Genomic DNA, 22,626 nt, shown 5'->3' on the forward strand with positions numbered 1-22,626 from the left:
TGGTCAAAGTGTTATGATACTACTTTAAACAGCCATGGGTTCTCCCCAGATAATTCAAAGAGCTGCAGTTTGGTAAATGTGCTGAGCAGGGGAGCCAGCTTGAATAAAATATTGGAGAGGCCCAGGGAAGCCCCGTCAATCACAAGATGGAGTGCACACATACCATTGGAATGGCAATGCCTGTCAACTTGGGGAGTGCCCCCCCTAAAATATTTTATGGGGGGGCGAAGGGACCTCAGCCCCTAGGAGTTAGCTCCTATAGCATTGAGAGTTGTTAAGAGACTCCTATTCCCCACACAGAGCTAGAAAATTACAGTTTCCTGGGGGGAGGGATTGGTGGATAAACCACTCTGGGATTATAGCTCTGTGAGGAGGAAAGCTTATGGGGGCCACATTTGGTCTATGGGGCAGAGTTTCTCCATCCCTACTATCAATTTATATCATTTTAATCATCCAAGTTTTCCTTTCCATCCTGAGACTCTGGTGTTTGGTGAGAGTGGTGCTAGCATTTTCTCTATCCTTTCACTGTCCTGCAGTTCCCAGGATTCCCTGGGGCAAAGGAATGGCTGTTTAAACCAATTTGTGCCTCTCTCTCTCTTTTAAAAAAGAGAAGGAAGAACTTCCAGCACAACATTGTATGTGTTTATTCAGAAGTAAGTACCACTGTGTTCAGTAGGGCATATTTTCTAGGCTTGCAGCCTAAACCACAGGGTTAAAGGGAGCATCTTCTAAAAATGTTCTCAAATATTGTACTTTGCTTTGGAGATTCTAGCTGGGAATGAACAGGTTTGGAACCCCAGTGGGATTTTTGGGATGGTGGAGTAAAATGCCATAGTGGTGATTTTGGGGTGGTGGAGGAGAATGTTTGGGGTATCCTGGGAATACCCTATTTTTATAGTGCTGAGGGGGAAAGGAATTTCATTATTATTTTTTCTGATCATATTTAAGTATGCTACCCACTTTCCAAGGAGCTCAGGGTATCCATGAGACTAAGTGTGGGGTTGTCTTCCACCCCCAAGGGCTGGATTCTGTCATGAGTGACCTTGGGGGGGGGGAAGGAGGCACATGCCAGAGAAAGGCAGAGCAAGGGGGAGAAAAAAAGATGGAGCAAAGGATGTGAGCCTCATCTTGTATACAGTGGTGCCTCGCTTAACGAATGCCCTGCTTAACGAAATTTCCACTTAACGAAAGGGTTTTTCGAGCGGAGTTTGCCTCACTAGACGAATTCGTTTTATGAAAAATTCATCTAGCGAATCGCGGTTTCCCATAGGAATGCATTGAAATTCAATTAATGCGTTCCTATGTGCAAAAAAAAATTCAAAAAAATTCAATGCATTCCTATGGGATTCGCTAGATGAATTTTTCGTTATAAGAAAAGACCCGTGGAACGAATTAAATTCGTCTAGCGAGGCACCACTGTAGTAGGTCTTCTGGTGGTATGCTCACAGCAAGAAGTGAAGTTACAGGGAACCAGGCAGAAGGCCTTCTTGGTAGTGGCGCCCGCCCTGTGGAACACCCTCCTTTCAGATGTCAAGGAGATTAAGAACTACGTAACTTTTAGAAGACATCTGAAGGCAGCCCTATATTGGGAAGGTTTTAATGTTTCATGCTTTGTTATATATTTTTATATTCTGTAAGCCGCCCAGAGTGATTGGGGAAACCCAGCCAAATGGGTGGAATATAAATAATAAAATTATGATGATGATTATCAGTGCTTTTTTCTAAAAACATTTTTTAGGCGCACTCTCATTTTTCTACTCAGATTGAAATACTGCCCCACAATGAGGCCAAACTTAGATTCACAAAATGTTTAGGGGTGTGCATACCCCTTCGTACACCCAGAAAAAAAGCACTGATTATTATGATGATGAAGGTGGACGCATGGGTGCGACTGAGGACAGACTGAAATTGGTGGGGCACTGCCTCATTTGCCCCAAGGGAACCAACCTCCACTTTCTGTATTCCAGCCACACAAGAGTCAGAGATTCCTACACATATATTGACCCACCTCTTCATTCTCCTCCTATGCAATTTCACAGCTCAAGGACACATTCCACTAATAGCACTTGAGGCTACACAGCAGGGTCAATGGGTGTGAGTCCCAGGTGAAGGCAATGTGATCTGAGGGCCAGCTAGACTGGCATGGGGGGCCATATTGAGTCTCTGGGCCTCGGTTCCCTTCCGCTAGGCCAGCCCATTCTGTTCTTAGCCTATTCCCATGAAGTAGGCTAGGTGAAGTAGTAGAGACTTTGCTTAAACTCATAGGGAGAGTTTCCTGGCTGAGTGAGGATTTGAACCCAGAACTCCTTGCTTCCTGCCCATTAAGCTGTTCACTACCCGGTAGTGCCACTCAAGATATTAAAACAATAGCAGGCACTGCGCTTTACTAAAGCTGTAAAAATGCCAAGGAGCAGATCAAAGTTCAAGGGAAGCACTAAAATACCTTGTGTCTGGTTTGGAATACTTAACAGTCTCCTTCTACTTTTGGGACAAAGGAGGAGGCATATCTGTGCTATATTTAGGGAGTGTTTTAACAGGAACTCTGGGGAGTAAAATAAAAATGTTGTTTGGGAGGAGTGAGATGGAAGCTTTGTAAGGAGAGAGAAAAGAAGGGGAGGGGAAAAAAAAGATGGCAAGAGCTTTGCAAGAATTCCTACCGCTGAGGAATTGCTTGCTCGCAATTTTCTCTTTCCTTTTCTGCTGGCACGTTTGATGATGATTAAATGTGTTAACTTGTAAAACACTTAATATGCACAAGGCACTGTACATTAATTAAAAACAATAACAAGAGCGGTCTTGGAAATAAATTCAGCTTCATGCTGCCATGTTAGTCATTTCTGGCTTGAGTGAGTGAATGTGAGAGGAAAAAACCCTGAATTTCAGAAAGCTTCCTATCTAGTCACCTTGATGAGATTTTTAATTCACCCCAGGCGACCAGGCGACTGGCTGTTTAGAAGCTTGCCCTGAGCCAAGGTATAACACCCTTAATAAAGACAGATATCTTGTTTTGGCACTGAAGCTTCCAAAGAAACGTTATCAAATGCAGGGAATCCGAAGGCTGTCTCTCTGAATTGCTGTTAGCATCACAGGTTGTAACTGACGGTCCCTGGATTTGTATATCTACCTCCGTCATTTGACAGATGATAACAGGTATGCTTGTTTCCAGATTAAGCAGGCTGATGGTTTCTAGGAAAGGGGTTGAGTGTGCCCTCTTTCTGCAGGTTTGCTGGCAGACTTATGATTTATTAACTGAGGTGTGAAGATTTCATTGCTGTGAAGGAATCCCTTCTTTTAAAAAATATTTAGGGAGATCTGAGCAGGGTTTTTGGTGGTGGGAAAGGAGAGAATTGGGAGTGGTTCTCTATACGAGGAACCCAAATCTGTCTTGGGCCAGGCCTGCTTCATTATTATTATTTAAGCATCCAGGTTTTATGGATATTTCTACTGTTTATTGTTTCCTCTTAGGAAAAGTCCTCCAGCTCCCAGATCATGTTCATATATTTAGGCCTCTTTGGGCCATAACAATTTGGGAATCAAGGGGTGTTTGCTGTTTCCTTTGGCCCCAGCCCCTCCTTGCAAAAGTTCAGATGATGCCGTTTCCCTGTGAATCTTGCTGTCCGATGAACAAACTGTCTTCATTTAGATGATTGATTGCGTGTCTAGCATTTAATTCTGGCATCCGCTCCAGCCTGTTGGCTGAGCTTAACTCAAAAAGATGGACCTCGACCAAAATCAGAGCAGGGTCAAACTGTCGGGGCTTTGAGGCCTGCTCAAAACAGCCAGACACATTTCATGGAGCTCTTTGCCGGGGTCTTGTGGAGGTCTGAGCTGTGTTGGGGAGGGGAGAGACTGGCACCCCTCCACCCCCAACCGGGCACCTCGGCCCAGTTGGTCACGCTTTAGAAAGCCCTGAAGAAGTCAAAGTGAGCAGAGAAGTGAATGAAAAATATTGGGGGGCCTCCACATATGTTCTGCAGGAGCAGGGAAGAAGGCTGAGAAAGATCACCATCATCTCTCCCATGGGTCGGCAAACTCAGGCCCGCGGGCCGGATCAGGCCCAATTGCCTTCTAGATCCAACCGCGGACGGTCCGGGAATCCAGTCAGCCAGCATAGCGTGTCTGTGCGTGCGATGGTTTTTGCAACTCAGCCAGGCTGGGGGGTCAAAAGTGAGGTGGACGGTTGCTCAAGACAAGCCCATTCTCCACCTGTCGCGCATGTGCAGCAATCTTTTCTTCTGGGGTGAGGGGTGGGGAAGAGGGAAAAGGAGCCACAGTTTGGATTTCCACCATGGAGCTGCCGGCGACTGACCTCAGGAAGGACAGTTGCAGCAGCAGGGGCTCAGAGGCGCCTCAGGAGCGACGCCCGCCAGTGTCTGTGGCAGCGGTGCTCCCGACCAAAGCAAGCGGTGAGTGCCTGGGCGGCTGCTCTGCTGGGGAAGCTGCTCATTAGCTACACGGTGCGAGCCATGGAAAGGTAAATAGCCATCTCTGCCTCGTCTTCCCTCACGTGGGGAAAATAACATTTTTGCTTGAGCGGTGCCGGCCTGACTTAGCGTGGCCAATGGCTTTCCCCTTCACCCATGCATGCGCACACGCTCTCCAGGGCTGACAGGAATGGCACGCTTACCTCAGCCCCCCACCCCGCCTTACGAGAGAAAGAATAACTGTCAATGCATAAAATGCAAAGGATGCAGCGTGGGTGTATGAGGGAACACCCCCCCCCAAAAAAACCACATTTGGGCAACGTTGGGGTTGGTCCCAATAAAGGGTTTTGCCAAAAATGCTGGTCATAATCATGGCAACATATAGTTCGCCCCGCCCCCCAAGGTCTGAGGGACAGTGGACCGGCCCCCTGCTGAAAAAGTTTCCTGACCCCTGATCCAATTCCAGCATTGACATGACATCGGGCATTGTCACATTTAGTAGGTTTGTGTGTGTGTGTGTGTGTGTGTACGTGATGGAGGACATGGGTAAAGGAAGGTTCAAATAGCTCTGACTTGTGGGAAGGCAGCTCCAGGAAACACAGGAAGATGGAGAGATGGAGGGGGAGAGTCAAACCTGCGAAGAGGGTGTAGAGTCTGCCGTCATCGTTAACATTCTCTGGCGCACAGAGATGCAGATTGCAAATGGGAGATGGGGAGGCTTTCTTCCTTCACAGTTTGTATATATAGGTTAGAGGTGTAGAAGGAAGTGGGAGGGGAGGCCATCAACTTGGTCTCTGTGTTTTGCAGTTTAAGTAGGAGGGAGCGGGCGGTGGAAGCTTGCACAAGGGAAGAAAACATAACCAATTTTGTTCTCCAGTGCCACCAATGTGCAACCATGTTGCAGAGAAGTTGCGGCTTACTGATCATAGCAAAAGGGTCAGGATGTCTGGAGCTTCAGCAGCAAAAACCACAAGTGGAGAGGGGTGGAAATGAGGCAGGAGGAGGGATCTAAACTCCTTCTCTTCCCCAAAGAACAAATATTTTGTTCTGCTTTATTGCATTCATACTCCAAGGTGGCTCTCCCATCTCCTGCATAGATGACCCTTTGGGTCACTGCCAAATCTACAGTTATAAGATTCTATACTCCCCACAACAACCCTGTAAGGTAGGTTAGGCTGGGAGGTGGTGGCTGGCTCAAGGTCACCCAGTGAGCTTCGTGGCCAACTGGGGATTTGAACCCCAGTCTTCCAGGTCCTAGTCTGACACTCTAACCACTACAGCATCCTGGCTGTTACAAAGGCCCTTAGTTCCCTTTGCCAATGCTGCTGCACATGGAGAAGGGCCACACTTAAGTGGCAGAGGATTTCCTTTGCATGCCAGAAGATCCCAGGTTCAATCCTGCAATTACATATGCAGGTAGCACTGGGAATGTCCTCTAAATGAAACCTTGGAGAGTCACTGCTAGTCATCGTAGACAATAGGGCTGGCCGAAACCTGGTTTTTACCATCACGATATATCATCAGCTCAACATTGTGATACACATGTCTGAAATAATGATGAAACTACATAGAGGTGAATGGGGTGATGTCCTGCCAACTGCTACTACTTAGGAGTCTAAAACCGATACATTTTCACTTACATTTAACATTTTGTTAAAACTGTTATTTTAGAGAACAGAGCAACAGGGGGGAGGGGGGCAGGACTCATGAGAGAAGCAATGTCCAGCTTCACAGTTTCCCCCACGTCACAATTGTTTACATAGCACACACAAACATTGTGATCCATGATATATTGCCAGGTCAGATATTATGAAACAGTTAACACAATGTTGAATGCAAACTGGTTATATTGATATGTTGCCCAATCCTAGCAGACATTGCTGAGGTCGATGGACCAATGTTCTGACTCAGTATGAGGCAGATCCCTATGTTTCTATGCACTGCTATGCAGATAAAAAAAAAATCAGACCAGTGAACAGGAGCATGGCTGTCACTGTGGGTGTAAGAGGTCCTGGGCTCAGTTCCTAAATAAAGCCCTACCTGAGACTAGAGGAAAGTGGAGGAGAAGGCAAAAGCTTTATAAACTGGGCAGAAGAGTTGTAGCTCCATGTTGGAACACATGAGATGCATGCAAAAAAGCCCCCCAAGTTCAATCCATATCCTCTCCAATTAAGACTGGGACAGATGTAGGAATACAGTCCCTTTCCCCACTGGCTGTTTGTGACCTCCAAATCATGAGACTACAACCTGATTTCAGCAGGTGTAGCTTGTAGGAGCCCAGCCGTTTCCTCTTTAGCACCTTGGCACCTTAGAGGATGAGGCCATGGTCATGGTAGACAATACTGAGATGGATGGACCAGTGGGCCCAGGCCCATATTAAGACAGCTTCCTATGCTCTTATGCTAGTACATAAGAAGAACATGCTGGATCAAGCCAGATGCCCCAATGGGAATCATAGAAACATAGAATTGTAGATTTGGAAGGAACCCTGAGGATCATCTATTTCAACCCCCATCAATGCAGGAATATGCAGCTGCCCCATACGGGGATCAAACCTGCAACCTTGGCATTATCAGCACCACACTCCAACCAACTGAGCTATCCATTGGACTGCAACGGGAAGCCCGCAAACAGGACCTGAGCACAACAGCTCTCTCCCTACTTGTGATTTCCCGCAACTGGTATTCAGGGCCGTACTACCTCTGACAATGGAGGGTAGAACATTGCCATCAGGGTAAGTAGTCCCTGTTTTCAAGCCACATCGCTTCCTCTTGGAACATGCTGCTGCTGCTGCTGCAAAGCTCACAGCTGCAAGAAACATCCACGCAACTCCTCTTGAGCAAATAGGTCAAGCTATTCTTTGAAATGAGAGGCAGGGCTCATTACTCAGAAGCAAACCTGGCTTGTGATGAGGGGTTGTGCCATTTTTGCTACATCAGTGATAACACTCACACCTGAACTTGAAAACAGAGGGAATGCTTCTTACCAGTTCTGCTTTGAATGCAGGTCACACCCATCTGCCGGAGATGGGTTTTGTGTCCCAGGAATGTGTGGGCCAAGAGAGGGAAAGAGGAAGTCAGTTGAATTGGGTCACAGAGAGTAGCCAGAGATTTTGCTGGCAAGAAGAGAACCTGGGTGTGGTCAGGAGGCTGCCATTGGGGGGGGGCGTGTCGGGGGAGAAGGGAATGATGCCGTGATGCTTGCGGGTGTCCCTGATTCTTCCATTTCCAACCTGTGCTGCTTGTAATTAAATGCTCACTCTTGCAAAAGGCGCATTAGTCATTGGTTTCACAGCACAATACCTTGGAACTGACTCCCACTTAGCAGAACACCTTTGGTTGGTGCTGACCTTTAAAGCCCTAAACAGCCTTGGCGATGTATACCTGAAGGAGTGTCTCCACCACCATCACCCAGCCCAGACAATGAGATCCAGCTCTGAGGGTCTTCTCCCTCACTTCCATTTGTGTTTCCCAGCAACCGGTTTTCAGAGACATACTCAATGGTAGAGGTGAGACATAGCCGTCCTGGCTAGTAGCCATTGAGAGACTGGCAGAAATGGGAGTTTTAAACTCAATACAACAGCCAGACAATTAAGCAGGACTTGTTGTCACTACTCCAGCCAATACTGGCTTCTGCTAAAGAGGTGTCAGAACATTATTAACTGCCCCCCCCCAAGCAGGCAGCTTGCATGTCTGAGTGTTGATTTGTCAGAGGCTAGTTCCCCGCCTCCTTTGTGTAACCTAGGAACACGTTAGCACACATGCCAGATTCAGGGTTTCCAGCCTAATGAAACATGAACAGGTTTATGGTAATTGCTTCTAATCCAGAGCATATGCTGTCGAAGCACAGCTGAGAAAGTTCTTGTAAGCAACAGCAGAGAAACTGTCACTTTCGGCTGCAAGGGATCACTTTGCCAACGATCCGGGTGAAAGCTCACCACCCACTGAGCTGAGTGTAGCAGCAGCAGTGGCAACAATAAAGTTGGGTATGTAAAGAGAATGGCAAAGAAGCGCACCCCATTTGCTGCATCAAGGGAGAGATATCCACTCTGTATAGTGGAGGTAAAAGCTTAGGAAAGGAGGAAATTGGACACTCCCGATGCTCACTTATTCTCGCTGTAAATCATCTCCACTCTTAGGAACCAAGTTAGCTACTTTATGCCATGTCAGGTCAACAGATCCTCTAGCTCAGTAGCCCAGGTTCAATGCACAGCTTCTCCAGGTAGGGCTGGGAGAGAGTCCCTGTCTCAAACCCTGGATAGCTGCTGCCAGTCAGTGCAGACAATACTGGGCTTGATGGACTGTTGACCTGACTTGGCAGAAGGCACCTTCCTCTGTTGTTATGAGGTTCCTTACCCTGCTCTATGTGGCTAGTTGTCTTGTATCAAGAGCTCCCGTTCCACATTTCTGTGCAAATTTCAGGAATGTCTACTCAGTCCCTTGGATTCCCTCTGCCCCACATATGGTTTCCATTGCCTTGGTGGAAATTACTGATATCTGTGACATATCTGCAAGTTTGAATTGCTGTCTCATTCCATCTCCTGCTCTCTGTGCTACAATTCCTCTCCCTAATTGCTTTCTGAGCAGGCTCTCCAAATCTGGAAAGAGGTGAAGATTTGCAAGTACAGAGCGAACTGTGTCACAAATGCTATGTTTTTATGATCATTACCTTGACAAATCACAATTACACCCTATGGTTATGCTGATAATTACCAGGCTAGATTCATTTGTGTGTGGTGGTGGTTCTTTTTTTAAAAAAAAATGGCAACCTTAATTTATCCTCTAAATGCGGAAACTTTCCTAATACAGTATGGCTATTTCTGTTCATCAGTTGTGTGCGGAACAGGGTATGTGAAAAGGCAAATATTTGATCCTTCATTGCCCTGTTACTGGAGAGAAAGCATAGCCCCTCAAAACTCTTTATGACACAGCAGCTCCTTTTTCATTTTCAGTTACTGAATTTTATGACTTCCCATATTGAAGGTATTCAGTTCTTCGTGCCTGTAGTTACTAAAATATATATTTCCATAAAGTCCAGTCACAAATTATTTATGGCTTCTCAGAAAGTAATGATGAGTGCTTGTCTACGTCATCTCCCCCCCCCCCCCGACTGCCCATTCAAGTCTGCATCAGAAATAATTCAAAGGAACGGGATAATTTTGCTGAATACTTTCCTGAAGATTTGTAAAAAACAAAAACAAAACCCTCAGCAATAAAATAATTCCGGGTCTGAATCTATGCTCTGTGCTGAGCAGGCCTTACACCCTATGGCAGAGGAAGAATCCTTTGGCCCATGAGCCAGTCGTGTCCCACCGGGGGGGGGGGCATACAAATTTCATTTCCTCAAACCACACCCACCTGCTCAATCAGCTGACATCACTCATGGCATTGTTTGCTGAGTGGGCGCATGGGGTTAATTGAATTGGCTGCATTTGCCTGTTCCCAGCTGGGATTTACATAGAATTCCCTGCTAAAATGTGCGTGTGAGTGTGGGAGGGACCTATACTTTAGCAGCAACTTGCATCTGACATCATTGTGATGTCAGGTAATTAACAGGTGGGTGGCCCCACCCACTTGTCAACTTTGCCCCACATTGCCAATCCTAATATGATCCAGCTCATGGAGCCAACAAATCCCCACGCTTGTCCTATGAGGTATCCTTCCTTTCCCCTAACTCAGGCATCCCCAAACTGCAGCCCTCCAGATGTTTTGGCCTACAACTCCCATGATCCCTAGCTAACAGGACCAGTGGTCAGGGATGATGGGAATTGTAGTCCAAAACATCTGGAGGGCTGAAGTTTGGGGGTTCCTGCCCTAACTTCTTAGTAGTCAGAATAACTAATGGAAGTTGTTGCAGTACCACTGGGAATCACAGGTTGTAGTACCAAAAATCTCTGGGAAATGCCATGCCCACGGATGCTGGGAGCTGTAGGAAATGCACTCCTAGAGCTACCACAGTTTCTAAGCTCCATTAGACAATAAGGAAGGGAAATACTGGTTTTATTTTATTTATTTTTTTATAAATTTTTCTATTGGAAAGAACAAATACCAAAACCAAACAATTTATACATTTTACATCCAATTACATTTTACCCCTTTTCCCTCCCCCCCCCCTCGGGCTTTCCCAAGCTCCCTTTCCTGGTTTCTCTGTTAATATTATCTCTGCATATTTTAACGCCATACATATCACTCCAATATATGTTCCTATTTTACTAATATAAAGAACAATTGTGTAATGTTTATTCAAACCCTGCCAGCGACTCCAAGTCTCTTTGTTGGTTTTTCAAATAGTTTGTAAATAGCTCCTGTTCTGCCTTAAAATCCCGATTGTCCTTTTCTCGCAGCTTATATGTTAACTTTGCCAGTTCTGCGTATCCCATCCATTTTTCTTGCCATTGTTCTTTCGTTGGTAGTTCTTCTTTCTTCCATCCTTGTGCTAATAAAACTCTTGTAGCATACAAAAACAAATTCTTTACCTTCTTTGGCAGATCTTGTCCTAAAATTCCTAATAAAAATGCTTCCGGTTTTTTTTTAACAAATGTCCCTTTAAACATTTATTTTTCAATTCATTATAAATCATTTCCCAATACTTTTCAACTTCTCTACACCACATATGGTAAAAAGTCCCTTCTTTTTCTTTACATTTCCAACAGGGAAGTATTGGTTTTAAAGGGAATATGGTTCCACGTAGAAGACCAGGTCTTCAAAGGGGTCCCCGTTGGATCTAGACCCGAGCAACCAAATACCTGAAGTTTTGGACTCCAGCACTACCAGAATCTCCTCTAAAATAAAATTTAAAAATCAATTTCCCCTAATACAATCAATGGATGCGAGGGCACCCCATTGATTGTCATCATTGATTTGACTGACTTGGCTCTCTAGGTGGGTCTCGCCTTCCTCCCTTACTTCTCTGAGCATCCAACATTTACTCTGTACTTACCGCAGATTCCTTATTGGCATGCAGAGGGGTCTGCCGTGGTGCTTCGCAGCAAGGTAGTGTTTCAGAAAGGCATCATCACCAATACAGAGCAGCAGGTTGGGGATAAGCTTGGGTTTGTTGTCATTCCAGTAGGAAGGAACATGCCAGGCCTTGCTCATTTATTCTTTGTCACAGTCGTTGCCTTTGATCCCCAGTCCCTGAGCTGAACAGACCTCTGATTCCTGACTCTCTCTCCCAGGCAAATGTATTTGAAAATTGAAAGGGAAACCTGTTCAGCAGAGACAGAGAACATCTGGGCCACATTAGCCTGTGTAAAACAATCTTTTCAGCTGTCAACGATGTGTCCAGGTTTATAGCATTTGGGGCGGGGGGCGAGGAGGAGAAGCCCAGTGTAAACTCCGTTGTGTTGTATAAAAGCCATGGACATGTGTCTCAGTGCTTTTCTTCACCTTTTGATCCAGCAGTGCTGAGGTTGTTAACAGTTGCAGGAAGGTTGTGTTAGATGAGAAATGCATCCCGGTGTTTTGCAACCACAGCTTAGGTGCAGACGGGTGTAACAAATTTTGGACTGCAGGGGCTCATTTTGAGAATCAACCGTCCTGAGTTTGAGCTTAAGTATGGACCTGGCAATTAAGGATGGATAAATCTCTCAATTTCAGTTTTCTCTGTGTTGCATTTCCCCCAGTCTTAAATTCTATACTCCACATTTCAGAAGGATTTGCAATTTTTAAAATAACAAAATAACTCATTAATGTTATTACGAAATTTACTGTGAATTTCTCGTAATACATACATTTTGAATGCAGCTTTGATTCATTTTTGCAAGACATCTCACTCAATATAATAAATTATTGCAAGTTTATTTCATTAACATACACATTTTAAATGCACAATTTCCCTTAATATATGCATTTTAATACACATTGTTTGCTTTGAAAGTTGGAGAAGTGTGAATGTCAAAGGTTTGAGTATTGGTTCAAGAAGTGTGAATTAGATTCTTATTAATAAAGCCAACAAAACTGAACTACAGTGGTACCTCGGTTTAAGTACACTAAGTACACAATTGATTCCGGAAGTCTGTACTTAACCTGAAGCGAAATTTCCCATTGAAAGTAATGGAAAGCGGATTAATCCGTTCCAGATGGTCCGTGGAGTACTTAACCTGAAGCGTACTTAACCTGAAGCGAACTTTCCCATTGAAAGTAATGGGAAGTGGATTAATCCGTTCCAGACGGGTCTGCAGAGTACTTAAACTGAAAATACCCAAACTGAGGCATACTTAAACCGAGGTATGACTGTAGTCCTTATGGATTTATGCAGAGCCAAAAGATGTTGGTTTGGGTTTATGCCCCATTCCTCTTTAAGAACACTAGTCCTGCAAGATCAGGTCAATTGCCCATCTAGTCCAGCATCTTTTTCTCGCAGTGATGCTCCTGGGAAACCCAGAAGCAGAATCTCAGTGCAACAGCACTCTCCCCATTTGTGATTCCCAGCACATTGCCTGCCATAGTGGATGTAGAACATAGACATTATGGCACGTAGCCATTGATGGACCTTTTCCTCCATGGATGTGTATAATCTTCTTCTAAAATCATCCAATTTAGTAGCCATCACTATGTCTTGTGGTAGCAAATTTAACTGATTAAATATGTTTTGTGAAGATGTATCTTCTTGCCTCTGTCCTGAATCTTCTTCCAACATTCAGGTTCATTAGATGTTCCTGACTTTTAGTAATATGGCAGAGCATAAGCATAAGAGCATTTCCTCAGTTGTGTTCCCTGACTATTAATTATTTCCTGGATCCCACTCCTCATAAATTGCTTTTTAAGCTAGAAGCGTCCTAAAATTAATTTTGGAACTGGAGAATATGCAGTTTGTCCACAGTGTCAGTTCTTTTCATTCATTTGCTTTTTCCTTGCCTCGCTCCAAACCTATCAATGCACATGTGCATCAATAAATCACTGTGGAGAATAAAATGCATATTAGAGATTAATTTGGAAAACCATTAGTCAAGGAGGAGGGAAGTCTTAGGCTGAAAAAGCCAAATGATTTTATATTTTGTATACAAGATGGATGTTTTGATGGAAAATATCTGGAAAAACCAATAAAAATTATATATATATATATATATATATATATATATATATATAATTACTGTGCAAAAAGAGCCATTATAGGATTGGATGTCCAATTGTAACAGAATTAATTTCTGTGTACTTTTCTTGATGTGCTCCTCCATGTTGTAAACCCCTTGTACAGAAAGTATGTTGATGCAATAAGTTATACAATTATAGCAAAAATTGCTTATTTTTGTGTGATGGGGGGCATTGTTTTATAAGCATAACAAGGGGAGGTAAACGAGAGAAAGGAACCAAAAGGTTCCGCAAACTGCATTATGCAGATTTCTCTCTACACCAGTGGTTCTCAAAGGGTGTGGCACATCACGCTGATGTAGCAGGAGAGGAGAGGACGGCAAATGTGGCAGGAAGATTCAAGGACAATCAAAGAAACATTTAAACATTTCAGTGTAGTATAGTATCAAAATAATATTTTTTTATTTGCAGAATTTGCAGCTTCATTGTTTTATAGTTTCTGGATATACCATGTTCATATTATAAAGTAGTTGTGTTCTCTGTTATAAATCAAGCACAGCTAGGAGTTATCTCTTTTTGTTTTTCAGTGGATTTCTTATCAATAAAAAAATTGCTCAGGGCCACATTTTATTCTGAAATGAAAAGCAAACCAGAGAACAGAGAATTTTTAAGAACTTGGTTCCACTTGGCACTTAGGTGCTGCTAATTCCAAACTCCAAGTACCAAGGAAGAATTAAGGTGAGAAAATTTGGGGAGGGTCCTTAGCGGAATTACCAGAGTGGAAATTGCCAATGTTTGCTTTTTCATCCCATGCTTGCAACGGAAATCACCCCAGTGAATATGATTGCTAATCACTGCTGCTGTTGTTTTCTGTCTGCCAACAATAGGTAATTGACTACATCCCACACCTCTTTGCATTATGTATTCCATTACATTGAAATGAATAGGCTGGAATAATGTAATGGCAATGCAATTTATGTAATTAATTACATAAATTATGCAAGTTATGTAATTTTTGGCGCAGCAAACAATGAGATGCATAACACCGTTTTTGGAAGAAGATGAACTGCAGCAGGAAACAGTGCTACATATGACAAATACAGGGCAGGACAGAAAATGATGTCTTCTAAACAGATGTATTTCCCGCAAGCGATATGACAGGGTATGGTACTTGACTTTGACTGATAAACCTGCACAACGTTGTAGAACGATGCATGAAGAAACAGAACAAGATACTTTTGATGCTGATTCATTTAAGTTTATTTATTTTTATTAACTGTCACCCGGAGGAACATAGTTTCCCTGTAACTCATACATCTTTTAGGATTGCTTATTTAACATAACATGCTGCGAATTCCCCCCTGCCCTATGCATATCATGACTGTATTTCACTTTGTATCTGGTGACCAATACTCATTATTTGTTGTTTGTATTGTTTAATGTTATTTTTAAATTACACACACACACACACACACACACACACACACACACAGTGGTACCTCTTGTTAAGAACTTAATTCATTCTGGAGGTCTGTTCTTAACCTCAAACTGTTCTTAACCTGAGGTACCCCTTTAGCTAATGGGGCCGCCGCGCCACCGCCGCACTATTTCTGTTCTCATCCTGAAGCAAAGTTCTTAACCCGAGGTACTATTTCTGGGTTAGCGGAGTCTGTAACATGAAGCATCTGTAACCCGAGGTAGAGGTAAAGGTAAAGGGACCCCTGACCATTAGGTCCTGTCGTGACCGACTCTGGGGTTGCGGCGCTCATCTCACATTATTGGCCAAGGGAGCCGGCATACAGCTTCCAGGTCATGTGGCCAGCATGACAAAGCCACTTCTGGCGAACCAGAGCAGCACACAGAAATGCTGTTTACCTTCCCGCTGTTGCAGTACCTATTTATCTACTTGTACTTTGATGTGCTTTCGAACTACTAGGTTGGCAGGAGCTGGGGCCGAGCAATGGGAGCACACCCCGTCACAGGGATTCGAACCGCCGACCTTCTAATCGGCAAGCCCTAGGCTCAGTGGTTTAACCTGAGGTACCACTGTGTGTGTGTGTGTGTGTGTGTAATATCAATGCATTTTTACATTCATACCAGTAACTTCAGGCAAGGCACTGCCAAGAATACCATTTGCCCCAGAGACTCTCTTACTTTATTCTAGAAACTAGCTTTTTAGTGTCGTAACTGAAATTAGCTGGGCACCTGATGTTCAAGTGCTTACCAAAGAAGTTTTTGTTTAAGGCTTCCCCTGAGGTATAACCCAATCATTTACAGAATGTCAGTTGTACATCAGCAGACATTGTTCTTAGAGCGTGGACAGATGTTCTTATTGTTTTTAGAGGTTGTTCAAATGATCTTCCTTTTCGTTTAGAGTGTGGGTTTTTGTGTTTTATTCTGTTGTTATCTTGTATGCTGCTTCAGTGGCGTTTTGTGCCTCAGAACACCCTATAAATTCATAATAATAATAATAAACCTGCAGAAGGGAGGGACTGTAGCTCAGTTGTACAACACTTGCTTGTCTTGCAGAAGGTCCCAGATCCAGCGCTCAGGATCTCCAGATAGGACCGGGAATGACTTCAGTCCAAAACAATGAAGAGCTGCTGTCAGATAGTGAAGACCAACTTCCACCATCCTTGACTGTTGGCCATGCTAACTGGGGTTAATGGGGATTGGCATCCAACAATGTCTGGAGGGCTACAGGTTCATCATTATTACTGAGCTAGGTGTCCCAAGGCAGCTTCTGATGTCTCTAGTCTTGCCTCTGCAAGGCTGTTTTCCCTGTAAAAACTGGGAACTAGAAGATGCAGTTTTGCACAGATGAAGCTTTGGGCAAGAGGAGGGTGATTAACCCTTCAGGCAGGAGAAGGGTTCTTTCCCACCCACGTCTCCCCTCTACCAGTGGCTTTTACCCTTTTCCTGATCCTGATGCCAGTAGTTCAGGTCTTCATTACCCTCACTTAGGAACTATAAAGCTGGAGGCATTTTCTCTCTCTCTACAGAAAGAAACATAAAATAACAAATGAGACCATTTCACTAGCAGACAAAGTGACCTCTCCGAGACTCATTGCTTTGGGCCCTTTTGACACCGTGTAATTATCATGTCACCATTAATATAATTAACTTAGTTGAATTTTTAAGAGAAGCCTGTTTTGGTGTTCCTGGTGTTTCAGAGTTCTTGCTAGAACCGTTAAGACAGCATATACTAAACAAAAAAGGGGGGAAAAGGTTTCATTTCATCCAGTTTGTTGGGGGGGGGGCGAGAATGGATTTAGTTTTTTTAAAGTTCCATTAGCATAATTTCAATTTATTTTTTCAGTGGATTTTTGTGTGTGCAAGGATCATGATGTTCACTTTGAAATTCAAGATACAAAAATGAGAGAGAGAGAGAGAGAGAGAGAGAGAATTCTTAAAGAATAGGTAGCACTGATATGCCATTCAGTCATTGCAACCACAGCCCTATAAGGTAGATCAGCTTTATTATCTCTTCATTGCAATTGGAGAGGCTGATGCTCAGTGTAGCTTTCCTAAGCCCATTCAAAGAGCTCATGGACGAGCTTCTCATCTCACCATCTTAGATACTGCAGAGCATCAACTCTGCAGCAGATTCTGCTTTCTCCAACCTTTGCTTGTGTGATGCTCCTTGTCATCTAAATTAATTCTGGTCCCAGTGCAACCCTGTGTGTGGCAAATAGTGTGAATTGACAGGCCCTTCTCGGTATTCCACCTCTTAGGGGAGATCTATTATGCAGTAACAGTTGATAGGACCTCCTCTGTTGTGGCACCCTTCTTTGGATTTCCTTCCTTTCTGAGATACAGCTGGTGCTGACTCATTTTGCTTTACAGCACCAGCTAAAACACAGTTATTTACCCAAACATTACTTTTGGAAAGGATCAATGCGCACCTTGGGATTTGTATTAGTAGGCTGCTCTGCAGTTTTAGTGCAATTTAAATTTACCTGCTCATATGCTTACCTTCTATATTCTGTTTGGTTTAGTAAGTTTTAGCAGGCCCCGCCTTTCGATCATGTGATTGATGAATGGCTAGCAAAAAAAAAACTATTGCAGTGGCCATAGGGATAGTGCATTATAATCCACTGTCAGCAGAAACAGATTTGCTGTTTAAGCATGTTTGCAGAATAGATAGAAATTCAGGGGTGGGGGCTGTGTTGTTTTGCGCTGGCCACAAATGGGACTCTGTGGGGCAGAAATACCCTGCAGGTATCTCCATTTGGCCCACCACACCCACCCTCATGCATGACATCAGGATGGGGCAGGTAAGAGAGTGGCTTTGGAGTTCTTTGGATTTAGCAAGACATGCTCCCCCCATATTTCCTCTTCAAACCACAGAAGGTGGAAGCTCACCTTGCTGGATCCAAAGAGCAGGAGCTTTGGAGTTGTGTGTGCAAAGGGCTTTCAAACAGACCCTCCCCCACACACACTTTGGCTCACCAGAGGTGGAGGAAATAAAAATCTGGCCATTTGGCAAGAAAGAAAATCTTCCCTGCCCCTGATCTATAGGTTAAGGGTGGAATTTCAGCACCTTGGAGAGTTCCTTCCCAAGAGTGTTCAGCTCTTCCATGTGATTAGATTAGAGCAGGGTTATACTGGCTGGCCCCTCCCCTTCCACTGAGTCCTTGTGCACTGGTAGCGTGAGGTTGAATCATCTGGAGCAGAGCCCCTTGCATTTCTGGAGGTCCCCTCCCCCCCAAAAAATAGTTTTCAAACCCTTATTGTTCATGTCTCTAAACCTGTATAGGCCTAGTCCACGGACCTTCATGGGTGGTCATCCTGTAACATGTGGATGAAGGTGTTGCTGGTGACAGAGACATGATGAAAGGGGTGGAATGAGCTAGCATACTCCCCCATTGTGCAAGAAGGACAATGCCTGGGTAGAACTAATGTCTGGAACTCAACTGAAGCATTTCATTTGTTTTGGGCCAGTTTGCTCCCCCCAAGCCCAAGCCTAGATCCAAGCACCAAGCCCATAGTCTAGAACTTTATCACCACTCATCTTGTGCATTGCCTATGCTGGTATATAGATATAAAAAAAAATATGAGGATTTTGGGGGTAGGAATCTACACTAGGAATCTCATGCTCCTCCTGCGGTTTGGACCCTGTGTTGGTGTCTAGAGCCATTGCTTATACCATTGACCTTCTGTGTCAAACTGACATCTCCACCATTCACATGTTGGGTGAGTATCTTCTCTGCCTGGATCAATTCTCTTGCATAAAATGACATGTTGGTGTTTTCAATCATCTGTTGTACCCCACTGAGGTTTAAAACAGTTTTATTCCTGGGTGTGTTTCATTGGGAAGGCGTATTGGTTGAATTCACCAATGGCTCTCTTTTCTGGCTGGGTGGGTGTATGATAAGTGAAATCAAACAATATTCTACAACACTGAAATACAGAACACCATTAGTGTGAATGGGGAAGCACTGCAAACTGGCATTGTGCAAAAACAACAACAACAACAACAACAACAACAACAACAACAACAACAACCCCGTTTGTCTATTCCTAACAGTTTCAATCATCTGCAAAAAGAGGCATCTATTTTTTTGTCTCAGCCTTATTCTTGGGGCATGGGAGCATTTCATTTAAAGGTTAGCCCCAACAGGATTTTGAGCTTCCTCTACTGTTGTGCACATGCTTTTATTTCTGGTAAACATTTATCCAGCATATTGTAGCCTCCCTGGCTGAAAAGCTGCATGGGAGAAGTCAGCCTCGTTATGGCTCCATCTGCACCATATATTTAATGCACCATGGCTTCCCCCAAAGGATTGTGGGAGCTGCATTGTGTTAAGATTGCTGAGAGTTGTTAGGAGAACCCTACTCTCCTTCCAGGGCTGCAGTTCTCAGAGTGGTTCAGCATGCAATCCCACTTACCAGGGAACTCTAGGAAATGTAGCCCTGTGTGTGTGGGGGGGGGGAATAGGGACCTCTGAACAACTCTCAACAACCTTAAGAAACTACAGTTCCCAGGATTCTTTGGGTGAAGCTATGACTGTTAAAGTGGCAGCCTTAAATATATAGTGCAGATAGGGCCTATGTCAGGCATCCCCAAACTTCGGCCCTCCAGATGTTTTGGACTACAATTCCCATCTTCCCCAATCACTGGTCCTGTTAGCTAGGGATTATGGGAGTTGTAGACCAAAACATCTAGAGGGCCGCAGTTTGGGGATGCCTGGCCTATGTCTAGCCTTGAGTTTTAATTGAAACGCAGGAACCCAGGAAGGCTGCAGTATGCAGGCCGCTGGTGAGAAGATTTGTAAAAAGAAAGGGCAATTGCAGGGGCCGCTCAGTCACCTCAAAAGAAAGGTAATTGCATAGAAACCCCTGCACCCCACCTATAAGAATTTCTCCCCAAAAATTATCTCCCTTTTGATGATTTCTGAATGCAACTTCTTTTCTCATTAATTTATAGAGAATGGTTTTTTTTGGGGGGGGGGGATAAATGCAAGGGAAGGATTTTTTGGCACAGCACTACTGTGAGCTGGGAGAGACCTCTCGGAAAACAAACTATTTTATTTTCCCTGAATGCTCAACGAGAGAGCTCATAAATATTGAACTGATTTCAAATTAAGCTGAGGGAAAGTCACCCCTCATTAAAATTAATACGGCTCAGCCCTGCCATTATCAGTTAGGGTAAAATAGCCAGGCAGGAGTGAAGGTTGTTTTATGCTGAACTTGCAAATGGGGCCAGGCTAAAGGGCTTCGTGAGCCAGAGTTTGCTCCCAGTTGCCAGTCCTTGCCATAGACTTATCTATGAAGATGTCAGATTTTGAATATTGCATACCAATGTCAGCCAGCCAAAGTGATTCAGTGGATAGAGATCTGGATGTGGTCCCATGAGGTCAGGGTTTGATTCCCTCTCAATGTGTCTTTCGCACTGGATCGCCTTGGCTAAGTCGCTCTGCCAGTTTCAATTCCTCACATATAAATTGGGAGCAATAGTTGCCCTCTTCACACCCTGCACTTGTTGCAAAGATGAATGGCAGACACAAAGGATATATATATATATATATATATATATATATATATATATATATATATGCACTATATAAATGATGATTGAAAATGGTCTTGAATCAAGGCTCTTCTTACTGAATTTATGAGTCTTGTTTCATTGTGACTCTTACAGAAATGTTTCAAGTTGAATTACTGATTTTTTTGCTGTGCGGATGTCAGCGCAGGTATTATCTCCTCTTCCCTCCCTGCCTCTGTTCCATTGACATTCCCATTTCCCCCCAGTTTTGAGATCTTTGGAAGCTGCGCTTTTCAGGTAGAAAGATAAAGTTCAGATTGGAGATTCTAGTTTGGCAACGTGGATGTATTTATGTTAGTAAGGCTGCAATTGTAGTCCTTCAGTAGGGCTTTCTCCTGAGTAGGCATGGTTAGGGTTGTGCTGCAAATCCTCTCTTTCGGGACCCCCCCCCACAAAAAGGAGCATGGACCTGCACTGCCATTCTACAATGCTGGTTTTTTGGGGGGTTTTTTTTGCTTAATTTTTTAGAGATTCAGTTAGTGTTATTGTTTCATTTTCTGCTTTTAATATAATCTGTACTTGCTTTGGCTGTGATGTTTTGTAACCTGACCTAAGACCATTTGGTGACAGTTGGGCTATAAGTACATATAAATAAATAATAGACCAGGCATCCCCAAACTGCGGCCCTCCAGATGTTTTGGCCTGCAACTCCCATGATCCTTAGCTAGCAGGACCAGTGGTCGGGGAAGATGGGAATTGTAGTCCAAAACATCTGGCGGGCCGAAGTTTGGGGATGCCTGTAATAGACTGAGAGTTTGATAGGATGTAAATAATGGAACCCCAGCCGCTCCATTAAGTTATGCCCCAGTAGAGAGACCCTGCATTTTCTGCTGCAGCCCTTAGCACACTGCAGAGTGTAAGTAGCATAACACAGCTGAAGTGGGCTTCAAAGGGAGCTGGTTGAGCCTCTCAACCTCCTAAGTATCTGTCTGTCCAGGTTGCAGTGCTTGCTTTGCTGTCTTTTGACAGCTGCCAAGGGGTGGGTGGGTGGGTAGGATGGAGAAGCGGAGAAATGTAGCAGATGCTTTGGGAAATGGATTCTTCTCCCTCCTTCCCTCTCTTCCTTTTCCTTTGTGGTCCAGAGCTGCCTTGCCGTCCTGCCTCTCTCTTTTTGGTTTCGTTGTTTATCATGCTAAACATATCAGATAATTGAACACTAATGCCTCTGTATGGATCACTAGGCGCAATACGCCTGGAGGACAAATCAATTTTCTTGTTACCTTGCGAGAGCGCCGTCTCGGGTGTGCCGCCTGCGCTTCTGTTGCTCCTCGTTTGCATGCCACTTAGCGGTTGGAATGCGGAACTCTGTTTTTGCAGCCTGCGCAACTCACATGCAACAAGGACACTTGAGGAAGGGAAAGGGGGCCTGCGTTGCCCTCTAAGCACTCTTTGGACGAGGCTTTATTTTGGATATTTGTGTGCTTTCTGCACACCTCTCGTGTGCCAGGGTCTCCAGAAGGATCTTCAGATCAGCCAGGCCTGAGCACCTTAATCTCTGTGCCAGAAGAGGGAGCCACCTGTTCACTGAGCATCACCTATGCATCTGGTCAGAATGATGCACTGACTCAGCGGTTGTCATGTGACAAAGTGCCCCACCTGGTTTCGCTCTTCAGTCCTGTAAACTCTTACGATCTGGTCAGTGCCTCAGTCTGAGACAACAGCAACAAAGCAACAACAGCTCAGTTGGTTAGAGCATGCTGCTGCTAATGTCAAGGTTGCAGGTTCGATCCCCGTATGGGGCAGCTGCATATTCCTGCATTGCAGGGGGTTGGTCTAGGTGATCCTCAGGGTCCCTTCCAACTCTATGATTCTGTGATTTCTAACAACTGCATTTATATCCCGTCTTTTCCTCTAAGGAGCTCAAGGCGTTATACATGGTTCTCCCCACAACAACTCTGAGAGGTAGTTTCGACTGTGAGGCATTGACTGCCCCAAAGTTACCCACTGAAATCCATGGTTGAGTGGGGATTTGAACCCTGGTCTTCCAGAACCAACACTCTAATCACTACACAGAACTACAACCAGAGTCACCAGATAATGTACTGCCTGAACTGTCGGCCGGGGAGAGATGGCAGCGTGTGATCTTAACCTGTAGCGTCCCCATTTTACAGATGGAGGA

At 44.4% G+C, this 22,626-nt stretch overlaps 1 protein-coding gene across 4 annotated transcripts in view; it reads left to right on the forward strand.

Moving 5' to 3' along the window:
• Positions 1–22,626, forward strand: part of NTRK3 (neurotrophic receptor tyrosine kinase 3) — a 416,191-nt gene that overhangs the window by 76,944 nt on the left and 316,621 nt on the right. The window contains exon 1 of one of the 4 annotated variants that reach the window (XM_060282685.1): positions 8,170–8,409. The exons of the other annotated variants lie outside the window; for them this stretch is intronic. The gene's annotated coding sequence lies outside the window, so the exon portion shown is untranslated. Of the gene's footprint in view, positions 1–8,169; positions 8,410–22,626 lie in introns of those variants that run through there. 4 annotated transcript variants of the gene reach the window in all.

Source organism: Zootoca vivipara, chromosome 14 (assembly GCF_963506605.1).
Source record: "Zootoca vivipara chromosome 14, rZooViv1.1, whole genome shotgun sequence".
NCBI lineage: Eukaryota > Metazoa > Chordata > Lepidosauria > Squamata > Lacertidae > Zootoca > Zootoca vivipara.